The sequence below is a fragment of the Catharus ustulatus genome, chromosome 3 (assembly GCF_009819885.2).
Source record: "Catharus ustulatus isolate bCatUst1 chromosome 3, bCatUst1.pri.v2, whole genome shotgun sequence".
Classification (NCBI taxonomy): domain Eukaryota; kingdom Metazoa; phylum Chordata; class Aves; order Passeriformes; family Turdidae; genus Catharus; species Catharus ustulatus.
Genome location: NC_046223.1, coordinates 80,526,917 through 80,540,307, shown reverse-complemented (window position 1 = coordinate 80,540,307; position 13,391 = coordinate 80,526,917). Strand labels below are relative to the sequence as shown.

General features: G+C 44.1%; 1 protein-coding gene across 3 annotated transcripts in view; it reads right to left on the bottom strand.

The window, feature by feature from the left end:
* BACH2 (BTB domain and CNC homolog 2) overlaps positions 1-13,283 on the bottom strand; it is a 182,052-nt gene extending 168,769 nt beyond the window's left edge. For 2 of the 3 annotated variants that reach the window (XM_033055268.1, XM_033055273.1), the window contains exon 1: positions 13,197-13,283. The gene's annotated coding sequence lies outside the window, so the exon portion shown is untranslated. The remainder of the gene's footprint in view (positions 1-13,196) is intronic. The other variant, XM_033055269.1, reaches the window with a different exon arrangement.
* Positions 13,284-13,391: the final 108 nt, after the last annotated feature.

Below are 13,391 nucleotides of genomic sequence, written 5' to 3'. Positions count from 1 at the left end.
ACCACAACCTGAGTCATAAACCTCCAGTGAGCGCAAAGACGAGGTACCGCGGGCGCGACGCGCAGCCGCTCGGCTGCCGGCAAGGCCGTGGCTTGGAGGGCACAGCACACGCCAAAGGAAATGGGTGTCGTACCTCGCCTGCCTCCAGCATCTCCTCCTCCACCCCCACCCTCCCAACCACCTGTAGCAGCCTCAGAGGAAGACACGCTCCCACATACTTTCCAGCTGTGCTGTGCCAGCCGCAAAGTAGCACGCAGCCAGCAACACATGTGTGAAAATACATATGTGGAGTACCAGCACCGGGTCTCTGCAATGACTAACCTTGTCGCGAGCAAGCCAGAATTGCTTTCTCATTTTTTAATTTAAAAAACAAACCAGAAAAGCAGCCCAAGGAGCAGAAGAGAACCCCTCCGTTCCATTAGTGGCCTTTCCCTTTCTCCCCCGCATGCACACCTACCCACACCTACACTGTGCTGGAAAAAGGCTGTAAGCATGGCATTACCACTATTGTGTCCTGGGTACAGGGAGCTGTGGTTTTGAGATTAAACACCCAGTTAAGAAATTTTACCCTTCTGAATTTTCCATATGCAATTGACATTGGTTAGGAAAATAAGATAGAGAAATGTCTAAATTTCCTCTCATGCTCAGATGAGGTTATATGGTTGAGATCACTTTCCCGTGATAACCTAAAATTAGGGCAAAAAGGACACACACCAAGTGCCTGACAGAAGATGACTGAAGAAGATGCCTGGTCATGGGGACCATGTGACTGGGGACACCGGGAAATGGTGTCAGGGCAGCAGGACCTGGTTTGGGGGCACCTTGCAGGTGTCAGAAGGGCACTCTGCCTTTACCTGCTTCAAATACCTGCTATAGTTATATTTTCATCAATGGTCAGTCTTTAAAGGAAAGAAAAAAAACCCAAATGGACAGAAAAAAACAAATCATGTGACACTCCCACTCCCCTGAAAAACCCAACAGCCACAGAGAAAGAAAGAAGTTTTACCCGTGTAAACCCCAAAGAAAAAAGTAGCAGAAAAAAGATGCAGGGAAAGCAACTCATTTTTCAAAGGTCCTCTGGAAACTCTTGAGGTACTTTGCCTATTCTGCAACAATGATCTTCTCTCTTTGAGCCACTTCATCTTCGCCAGTATGCTGGGGGAGGGACCCATGGGTGTGGAGGGAGTTAAAAATAAAAACAAAGACTGAAAAGCCATTTGTAAACTGTTTCACCCCAGCGAACCCTTCAACTCGCGGTTTCTCTAACCGACTGCACAGCACACCTGCAGAGCTAGTCAGGGCAGGAGACACCCCACCATAAATATACGGGAGATCCCTCACTGGGCTGTGCCTCCTTGGGCACCTCTCTGTGCAGGATGATGGCAACGGGTGCCCGTCTTCCCTAGGGAATAGCCTAAACTTTACAGTCAAATAACAAATGGAAGGTGGGCAGGGGACAAAAACAAACATATATATATACAAATATTTCCTCAGATAAAAATGCCCTGAATAAAATTTCAGCTTTGCAGCAATCAACAGTGCCCTTATCTGGGTTTCAACACATACAAGGTCCCAGGCACCTGGTCATCCTTCCTTCACCACACCATTTCTGACTAGCTAAAGAAAGCAGCTGTGCCATGTGTCCCCAAGTACACCTGTAAGTCCTGCAGCCTTCTCTGCCCCATCCAGGCGACCTGCAACCTGAAGTGCCAAATCCAGCAATTAAGCTATCCCTCAAGCCCTACACAGTCCCATGAAAGCCAGATGCCCATCTCCTCCAACATCAGTTCAGTGCTTCGGGTCTGTTGCCCAGCATTGATGGCTGGACATCTGGAGCAACAGACTGGGAGCAAAGGCATTTCTCACACTTCTGGTTTACTCATAGTCCAACAAAAGGGCACTAATTCTCACCTCTGGGCAGACTAGTACTTTAAAGAAATAAACAACAAAACACCAAGCAAATCCCAAACCACCTTCAGGCAGCGAATCAGCTATTGCTTGAGTCACACATGCACAGCGTGTGCCAAACTCAACTGAGAGCTGCACCACCGACCTCAGCTTTTGCTCTTCTCTGCCTGCCCACCCCCACCTTCACCCCAAAACTAGCAAGGAGTTTCTTCCCAATGCTCTAAAGGTTTAAATCAGAAATATGCAAGCAACGCTAGTGTGAGCATGCACATCCAGGGGAGGGGGGTGCATTAACTAACACTGCTGATACTGGAAAATGTGCAGGTATCTGATTGGGGTAAATCCCAAAGTCTGGTGTTCAAATAAGAATCCCCATAAGAATGGCTGTTTATCCAAAGCTTCACCAAACCATCAAAACTTGCTGAGGTGCAAAGTAAGACTGGAAGGGAAACTCTTTCAGAAGCCCTAATTCTTCAGACTAGAACATGGTTACTGGAATATTTTCAGTATTTACATGGAATGGAATTGGGTTCTAGGAATCCAGTCTGGGAAAATGGATATTCTTCTACTTTTCCTCAAGACCAAATCATGCTTTTATTCTGACAACAGCTGAACACAACAGAACTCTGCTACGGCCCCATCATGCTGCAGACTACAAACCCTATAACCAAAGGTTATTCTTTCCTCTCTATCAACTTTTGCATTGTTTGTTTACAGAACCGCGGCACCAGAAAACTCCTAAAACCACCTCTACAAAGGACAATCATACAGAAGACAACTTCGCTCCAAGAAATAGACTGCAAGTGGTGGGGAGAGGACAACAGGCACCTGGGGAAGGAACGAGGAAAAGTGTGGGGCCAAGCAAACCACTTCTGGCATTCATGTTTACCATTGCCACGTTACCCTACCCTCCTGCAAATGCACACCCTCTCCAGAGCACTCAAATCTCATCTGCACTTCGAATTCCTTTGCTGCTGAGTGTGGTAGTCAGTTATTTCATGTTATTTTTGAGCAGATAGTAAAGACTTTGGTCCTGTAAAGTTCTCCTATGACATTACTGACCTTGTTGCTCTTTATGCTACTCCAGTTTGCATAAGAAAGAAAAAAATAGTAAAATTCTCAGGTGATTCAATCAAGTACTGTGTTCATCTTCAGAAATAACTGGCATCACTTTGAGATCAAAATATCCAGCCCACTGCTACAGAAAGACTTAAAGCTATAAAGTTCTATACAGATAACAGCACAGTATTTTTTCTCTACCAAAACTCACCACGAAAAGCACCAGAAATATTTGTAGCAGGCAGCTAAATCCAATTACTACTTTCCTTGCAAGCTGCTTTTACTAAATTAGCCTTGATAGCATCACAATTTGTTGAGGTAGGAAACAATAGAAATTAACAAGCCATGGCAATCTGGGGAGGTAAAAAGAACTCTGGAGGCAGTATTTACCCCTTGAAAGTAGTATTTGGGAAGAAAAACAAGAAGCATTACACTGGCCAAATAACACACGGGTTTGCTTGTACTTGTGCACTGCATTTGCAACCTTGTGTTTTGCTTTAGTAACTGGGGCTAGACAAAACAACTGGACTGTACAACATTGCATGCCAGACCGTACTTTGATGTTACAAAATGGTAAAAATGTTTTACAGAAAGTTTGGAGATGATCTGAATGATACTCACAGCTTTTTAAGCTTGGAATTTGCTGGTTGGTGCATTAAGCATTACTCACTTTCTGAACAAAGTGGAAAGTTAACACAAATTGGCAGATGACTAACTGTCCAAGAAAGAGATTACTGAATGAATCACTGACTCTACTTTTAGTCTAATAATAAGACAAATGAAGAGGACCAAGAAGGGGAAAAAGACAAATAAAAAAATTTCCTTGCAAAGTGTTTAAATTTGCATTGCCCATGAATTTCCAGCTATGACAAACTATGCATACATTTCATAATTTACCATGAGTTTTACAATGGGATTAGCTTACTGACATGCCTCATGATTACTTCACAGCATCACTTAATTTGGATTTCTGTAAGAACTCCACTCCACACTTTCCCTTGGTACACATTTAATAAGTTACAGGAACAAATTAAGGGATTGGAAATGAAGTTAAATTGCTGGGTTGAGTCACAAGCACTTGGCAGGGTACAGGTTGCACACACAAAAGTACCTCAGGCACAACAGATACCTGAAGCAGAATTTAGGTTTCCCAGCTCAAGAAGAGGACCCAACCAAAAGATTCCTGACATTTTCATTTTTGCTACTTAGGTTCTGGTGAAAAGTTTGCCTAATGCACAACCAGCATTCAGCTTTGCAGAAAATCATCCCAGGGTGCTGCTCAAGGACATAACAAAGGGGCAGCAGTGCCCTCCCCCTCCCAAATAGTCACCTAGCTCCAGCAGCCCAGTGAGGTGAAGCTACGGACAGGAAATCTAGGAGATCTGGGTTTGCCCCTCAGCAACCTGCACACCCACTGCTCCCCCTTGCCTTTACCACATTAGCTCTGCTACTCCTTGGACCTGTGGTCTTACTCATCAAATTGCCTAGGAAAATTAGCCAGGGTTAAGAAAATGGTAAATTGATGTGTACTAGGTCAAAAAGCTGAATCAGCTCAGCAAAGCACAACAAGCCCATGGCCATGCAGGACCTCCTGCTCTCACTCAGTGGCCCAAGGCACTACCAGCTCTCAATTTCACCCTCTGGTTTTGAAAGACGAAGCTTTACTCCCTCCCTCACCTGAATAAATTCAAGTCACTCAGGTCATCTGCTGAACCTGTTACTCAACATTGCTTGCCATCATCCCCAGAGTGATAAAAGGTTGCGAGAAGACCCGTGGGTTTAGGAATGCAGCCACATGGTTCAAAAAATTCTCCACAGTCACCAGGTCTGCTCATCTCTTCTTATCTCTTTATATGTAACAGATTTGAAATTCTCAAGAGCTCATTACATCTGGGAGATCAGTGACATGACCAGGTTGCATGAGGCAGAAGCCAGAATCAGGTAGGAGTTAGAATACTCGTTACAGAATCACAGAATAGTTTGGGTTGGAAGGACCTTCCGGATCATCTAGTTCCAAACACCCTGTCATGGGTAGGGATGCCTTCCAGCGGAACAGGTTGCTCTAAGTTCCATCCAGCTTGGCCTTGAACACATCCAGGTTTGGGGCATCTACTACTTCTCTGGGCAACCTGTTCCAGTACCTCACCATCCTCACAGTTAAGAATTTCTTTCCAATATCTAATTTAAACCTACCCTCTTTCAATTATTTCAATATTTGCAGGAGATAGTACTTCTGCATTTTGTTAACACTGAAGACTCTTTCATTGAGTTCTGCTTTCCTCTTTCTTTCCAATTTTCTGTTGCAGATACAAGCTGGAAATAAATATCCCAAACCTCTCATGGCCTGGGAAGCAAGTTCCTACTGCCAAGCTACAGGTTAGGCTCGGCACAGGCTGCTACTGGTTTTCTGCAGAGGCACCACATTGCCAGAGCAAGACAAGAACAACCTTCAGGAGATGGAGCATGATGCAGTGACGGTCAGAGCACTTTGGGGACCAGATGTCCCATGGTGAGCTCTAAGCCTTTTAACAAGTTTTGGTTTAATTTGATGCATTATCCAGGTTCTTGACAGACTCCACAGTAAACTTAACATGCACAAAATTAACCCCACATAGACTGAGTAATTTCCTGCCAATTTAGTTCTCAGGGCTGGCCCACTGTGGGATGAGACAGGTGCCAGGGAAAGCAAAGGCAAGGAGAAGAGATGCTGAGCAGAATCACAGCCCCAAATTTGGCAGCAACACTGTCCGGCGCCCTTCACAGCCCTCAGTGATTTTGGACACAAATCCCATTTCAGAGTGAAAACATCAATGACATCTACAGACGTTATTAATTTGCCATGATCCAACCTTCATGACAATTCTGATGGCATGCTTTTCTAAAGACAAGCCGAACTCAGAGTGCTGAACCTATGTCCTCTTGAACTCTGAATGACCACTGACACCTTATTTTGCAGTCTTCACCGATTATTCTTCTGTGAATTTCAGTAAGAATTGTCCCTAAAAAGATGCCTGAAGTTGGAATTTGGCCTTTTATACTATATCCATCTGAAAATAATAAAACCTGTCTTATTGTTGCCATGTAACAAACAATTGGATTTCCACATGTTGCAAAGTTTTATTTCCACAGGCTTCTGCACCTCTATTTTTAGTGCACCTCTCCCAGTAAGAGGTTACAAGACAAAGACTCTCCATCACAGTCTGGTTACACAAGAAACTGACAAACATATCCAAGGTATTTCAGCACAACCAAACCAACTATATTAATATATATAAACACTTATGTGGTAAAAGATGCCTGCTGACAATGAGGGAGCTGGGATAAGTCTAGATTTTCTGAGTGGATTTTGCTAAAAACACACTCTGCTTTTAAAATAGAATAAGAAGAAACAAAAAAACATCACATCCGCATTAGGAATAACTTATGAGTATAAATGTTGCAACAACAGGGAAAGTAAACATGAAGGCTTCATAAATGTGGGAGTTTTCACTCTAACAGGGAAGAAAATACTAGCTCTGCCTCATGTATAGCCTTTAAACCTTGTAACAACACAGACAACTTGAAAACAGATAGCAACACTAAATATTAATGCAGCAGATCAGGAGACATTGATTGGACTACCATTCAAAGTACAACACCTTGAGTAAAAGAATTAAAATTTGATATACTGTAACACCATGAAGGGCATGCTCTGCTTACATGAAAACAAAATAACCTCACACGCTACAAGGTAGGCTTTCAAACAAAAAGCAGAATGTTCTAGAGGTTGCTTCACTGCATTGAACACAGCGCAGAATCTTTACCAAAAGGTAAACAGCTAAAAGGATTTGAAAACGATTATTTTTTGAGAGAGAGAGAAAAGTAAAATAATTTAACAGATCACCTTCTGATTTGCACTTTTTTCAGTATTGCTTTCGGTACTGGAAGATGTGTACTTCCTTCCAGGTAGTGACAGACACATCCTACAGTTGTCATTTATATTTCAACTCCTATTTTCTGTTTACTTTCCTCTCCAAATCCTCTGACCCCCAGCTGAAATAGCAGAACAGGTCACTCTGCAGTCTTACTGTCCCTCCCATCACCAGATTGGAAAAGAGGTAAAGAACAGCAGCTCAGTACGATGAGGTAATGTGACAAGTCTTCCCCCAGTCGACATAAATACATTAGATTTTCCAGATGCACATTTCTGACATCGAGCCTAAGGACCGTCAATACTCTACAGTGAAATGCAAAACACAGAAGACGACAGGAGAGGGGAAGACTTTCGCACTGCAAGCAGTCGTATCAGTAGGTTTTCTTTGAAGGGTACAAGATCTTTCACTGCTGCGTAGCAAATCACTAAATCTTCCATAAGTTTAAAAAAAAAAAATCTCACAGTAAGATTTTCCAACCTTTCACTAAGAGCAGGGGCCAAAACCACACGTTTTAAAGGTCTTCCACAGTTTTATTATTAGAAGTAGAAACCCTACTGATACCGATGAGTCATTTGTATTGGCGGAAACCAAGAACACCCATTTTCTTCATGTGTTATAAAGCTCTCAGTGTGGTTTTCTATTAATTACTGGTCAAAGTAGTTGACTAAAAACAAAACAAGTGACATGAACTCACCTTGTTTTTGAACCCTGCTCTATAGCAGCTGATTTTATTTATCACACTTTCAAAGACTGCTTATTTTTCACGCCATTCCACAAGAAAAATGCACAAAAGACAACTACGAATCTAAACTCCCTCACAGTAAATCCAGAACTGCAGATGGCTAATTCACTCCACTTTTGCAAAGGCTTTTGTGATCAGCTAAGAAAGAAAGAAGAAAGGAGGGAAGAAAAAAAAACCAAAAACCACAACAAGAAGATCAGTTAAAAATCATCAGTCAGCAGCAGCTATCATTTTAGAATCCTTATGAGTAATCAGAATAGAGTCTGTAAATAAAGAAGCAGTTGTACAAGAGCATGAGCAGATGAAGGAATCCTTTCATACTAGCAGACAGTGATATTGCCACACAGAAGGTAAAAACCAAATAGCAAAATTTTGAAAATTACAGACAGCTAAAACCTGGTTTTTAAAAGTTTAATCATAATTTCTTGCAGGCTTTAAAGAAGATTTATGCCATAAAAAGGGGTGGAGGGTAGGAGACTCCACAGCACAGCTTTCATTTAGAAAGGGAAAACACAATTCATAGGCTAGACTTGCCAAATTTGGAACGATGCACAGGGGGATTTTTTTGTAACATCCTAGTCACAGAAAAAAAAAAAACCAAACAAATCCAGAATGTATGTAAACCAAAAAAAAAAAAAAAAAAAAAAAAAAGAAACCAACACTAACAATAAACACCAAAACCCCAGAGGTTTAGCTTGATGATCAGTAGCACCAGAACGCACTTGGAGCGCAGCCTCTGCAGCGGCACAATGAACTTCCACTTTACCCTCCGCACCTAGAGGAATGGCAGCCTGGCAAAATGACAGTGTGTTTTGATGTTGCTGGGGAAGAAAAACCACAGCAAAGCAGTGACCGGAGAACCGAAAATAACCTTTGAACAGCGGCTCGGCACTGCCGGTCTCCCATTGTGGATAGTTTATAGCCAGGGTAGCTCCAAGCTGCACCAGACACGTGAGTCAGCAAGAGCGGCTCGTAGGAAACTGCTGACACGTTCAATTGCTCTCACACACACCGAACACACCTACCCGCTAAATAAAAAACAGGCTGCATGCAAATCGGGCTCAAGGAACACCTCCACACCTACAGTTCCTGTTTTCCTAGTTCAGGTTTAAATTTTAAAGCGATCACTCTAGAAAGAAGAAAAAAAAAAAGGGGGGGGTGGGGCGGGGGGAAGCCTTCAGTGGATGTCAGCTATAATAAGTAGCTGTGATTAAGTCTCAAGGGTCATTTTGTTTATTTAAGCTGCTTTTCCTCTTTTCAAAAAAACAAAATTGCTGTTCCACAGCTCAGAAGCCCCGCGTGGTGACAGGCAGCAAATAGTTCCTGTTTTTCTTAGTGGGGAGACTCCTTTTGAACCTGTGCACCAAACCCCATCTACCCATCACAGCCCAGCTGATTGTTTTCAACACTCAGGAGAGAGAAAAAAAAAGTTTCAGGCTTCTATTTCAACTCCTACTAGGGACCAACTGGAAATTCCCATGTTTTTTGTTCCCAGTAGCTTTTCAAACATCTTGGTCAGTTGAGATAGCAGAGACAGTTGTATGCAAATGACAGGTTTTAGGAATAAATCTGGGAGGATCTGACCATTTTAGGTCACCTTTCAAATCAAAAAGAAGAAAGAGGCATAGCTCAGTTCCCTGTGTCTCTTGCCCCTGCAACCACCACCTGCACCACCTCCTCCTTCTCCGTTTCCTTTGAGGCACTGAATCCATGTCCCAGCTGGCTCTGAGGGCAGGTTCACACCAGCAGGTGTAAACAGCAAAGGGGGAGCAGACACAGAAGTCAGCGAGGGCTGAGGGGTTCCACACAGAGGGGCTGAGTGCCTGGCACCCCCTCACCCACACAGGAGCTGCAGTTCAGCCCCCACTGTATTAGGAGCTTTTACAGACAGTCTTTTTCCAAGCTAAACAGGGACATATCTATTGATCTGCTGAGATGCCAGTGCAGCACAGGTGGTGTTCCTCAGATTGTTGCTGTGGCTCCTTCTGCATGAAGATCAATACAATCGAGCAGAGGAGTCTTCTGAGCCCAATTTCTGACAGATCAAAGTTCCACCACACATGTAAACTTTTAGCATAAGGGCTTTCCCAAACTTATTCCCTCGTTCCTTTTTATTTGTCTGCTCTGAACATGTGGTTGCTCTTTGATCATTAGTTCTAGTAACTCAGAAGATGCAAGTCCATCACTGGTCATAGAGGCAGTATTTGTATACATTCCTCTGCTTGCCTGCTTTAAAATTGTAATTCATAGTCTAAGAGTGGCATAGTATGCAGTGCTCTTTTCAATCCACTACAAAGATGTTTCTGCCTATCTAAAAAGCACGATGAGCATATTGCAACTCAGCTGGCTATATTCATACATTTTACATCTTCTTGATGCAAGCTTCAAATAAATGTGCAATATTCAGACAGCTGGCAAGGTTAGTATCTTTTGGCTGAATTTAAAGGAATGATGACCGTTTTTTGTTACAACCTGAATGAGTACTTTGAGCACTATTCCGGAAATCCTGCGGGAGTTACTGGGAGTAAAACTCTACTGCCCATTCATCTACTACAACAAAATCATTGGGGCACCTGCTCAAATATCAGTAAAGAACTGCAGTCTCAGAACAACACTCTTCACACATTCTCTTAAAGCACCCATAGTCTGCAGGAACACTGAAAGCAGCAGGAGTAACTCAGAGAAAGCATTAAGCTTAAACTTGAATTTTCTTCAGCACATCAATGGAATGATTAGTGTATTTTTCCTAACAGCTCAACTCAGAAAATCCTTATATAAAAGCATCACACCCAAAATGAACTGGGCTGGAAATTCAGACCCAGAGGTGAAAGAAGCATGCATGCCTTGAAATCTAAGTCAGACCTGCTCAACACTACAGGTACATTCTTATTGTAAACTAAGAAGCCTTAGAATACTTGTAAACTAAGTATTCCTTTGAGTAAAAAGGCATATACATTTTGAACATATAAATCATGTTCATACCACCTAAATTAAAACTACAAGAGACTCTGTTCAAGTCACACAATAAATGCAATTCAGTTTCACCAACTGTTTATTCCATAAAAATGTCATTACTACTGAAAAGATTACTTTGCATATATTAATGCTGCACATCTCATTTTTCAGCTTAGTGCCATAAACCTCTCTTTGCTACGGTCTGAGAAGTCTCCTCTTTATCTGTGTGCATGTGAAGCCCTACCCAAAAAGAATGTCACAGGTACACAATGACAAAACATCAATTTCTATTCTTAAAAAAAAAAAAAAACCCGCTGATTTTTCCACGACACCTTTAGAGAAAACCAGAAAGAAAATAATTGGCAATCATGCTGCAGCCTCATTAAGAAAAAAATGGCACTTTAGACTGAAAAATCAAGCAATGAAAGTTTTTAAATAAGCAAAGGCAAGCAACTTCTGTCTCATATTCCACACTACATATCATCTATACTGGGTTTTATTTTCAGCTCTTTGTCTTTTATTATGCACTTGCAGAAAGAGATATGCAAGATTGCTATGTATTATGGAGATTTTATTATTTCATTGAGTATCTGAAGACTTCTTCAATGTCAAAATCTCCTCATAAACTCAGGTTTTATGCCTAACTTCCCTTCCTGCCCAACACAAAAGAGCAAACAGCCAATGTTTTCTTGCTGCAAAAGGAAAAGAGAGGAAGGCATCCCACCTACATCACCAGAGCAATCCGCCAGCATGCACATTACCACCAACAGATGTTCCAGATGTGCCTCTGAGACAGAAAAAGACTAGGAGTACCTGTCCTAGAACTGTCTCCCAGTGTGAGATACCTGAGCATAAACAATTGCTATTGATTAACAACTTGGGATCTGTCAGCATGTGCATTAGTCACCCATTCACTGTGTGCATCTTCACCCATTCACTGTGTGCATCTTCCCCATCTACTCTCTACAATGGTAAAAGTTTAAAAAAATTTTAGCTGTTTAACCTGAAGTCTCCCAGCAGAGTTGCCCAGCATTGGCCAGAAATGCACACTCTGCTTCTCTGGAGCATTTCTGCAAAATATCTTGAGAACCATCCTATCTCCAAAATCACTAGGGACCTTTCTTGCCCATTTGGCAGCTATGTACTGGCATACATCTGTTTGAGTGGTTCGCCCAGCATTACAGAGAAAACTAACAAGAAAACTAGACCTATGATCCTGATTTTTCAGTTCTCTACTTTGCCAATTAGTCACGGCTTCCTTCCATTCCTTGCAGAGCACCTTCAGAGCAGCCTTTGAAGCTGGAGGGTCAAATGTGAAAAGCAATGCTGAAAACTCAGGTTCAGTACACGGCAGGGAAGTACAACGCCGGTCCATTTTGCTGCACAGCTGCCCAGATCCCAGTGACAAGGGGCAGGCGGGTGGACACAAAAGGCAGCAAGGCTTTTAAAGGAGCAAGCCCACATGTGAGGTGGAATTTTATTTCTATTTGTCAGATGAAAAGCTTCTAGAACAGTGGTTTAAAGCTGTTGTCTAAGAGGCTGTTGCAGCAAAAGCCTAACACACCAAATCGTTTAATTCTACCCATTTCATCTCAGCAATTATCTCAAATTTCAGTATTTACATACCTGAAAAAGTCAATTTACCCAAGCATCACCACCCTCTCCAAACTGCAGAGCATTCCACCAGCTACAGCAGAATCTCAGACAATTCCCAGCTCAAAAAAACCCCAACTTGTTTTCAGCTCGAGCCTCAGAAGAAAAAAATTAAAATATGCACAAGTTTAGCGACAGTTCCAAAGTCTCTGAAAACGGGCTTTCATCACGAACACACTGACACGGCTTCAACTAGAGCAAACAGGAACGCTGTAATTTCCCAATCTTTCCAACATCTTAAGGAGTATTCCTAATCAGATGTCGTCCCTGCCTCACGTTTATTATGAAAGACTGAAACCCGAGGTTTACTCCGGAGCTTCAATAACAAGGGCACAATGATCTCACGGCAACTGAAGCGATTTGAGCAAGACACCCGCTGCACGACCAAAATAGCCCGCTCCACAAAAGGAGAGGCACGGTTTCACACTTAGCCTCTTTCATGACAGCCAGCGTCTCCGCGGCGCGCTGCCTCGCGGAGGCAACGATCCCAGAAACTGTTAGCGGAGTTCGCATCCCCGCCCGAACCGACGGGACCGGGGGTAGCGGGGGGCACGGCGCTGCCCGCCCGCCCCGGGAGGCTGCAGGTGGCGGCGGGGCCGGCGAGGCGCCGGGCCGGGGCTCGGCGGCGGGGCTGCCCGGGGCTCCGGCCGTGCAGGCGGAGGGGAGCGGAGCGGAGCGGAGGGGACCGCGCACGGACACACGCGCACTCCCCGTTACGCAACGCGCGTATTTCCCACTTTAAGGAATAAGCGCTAAGCGCGCCTGCACAGCCCGCGGAGCTCAGGGGGCGGGGGTGCAGCCCCCCGCCTGACCCCGCGCAACAGCTGCCGTGCCTGGGAGGAGGAGGAGAAGGAGGGGAGAAAGCACGCTGCCCCCCCGCACGGCCAGCCTCCCCCCAAAGTTCGCCCCCCCGGCCGCTCCCCTTCCCCAGCGGGGCTGCCGAGCCGCGGATCAGGCGCACTCACCTCGCCTCCGCGCAACTTTCGGGGGTCGCCCCTCTCGCTGCAGCCTGGGCGGGAGCTGGGGGAGGCAGTGGGGCGGGGTGGAGTGGGCCCGGGGGTGGGGGGGCTGTTACGGCTGAGGAGGTTTGGGGAAGGGGGAGGTTGCTCTTGTTGTTGCTGCTGCTGTTGTTTCGGAAATTCTTATTAGTATTTCTCTGC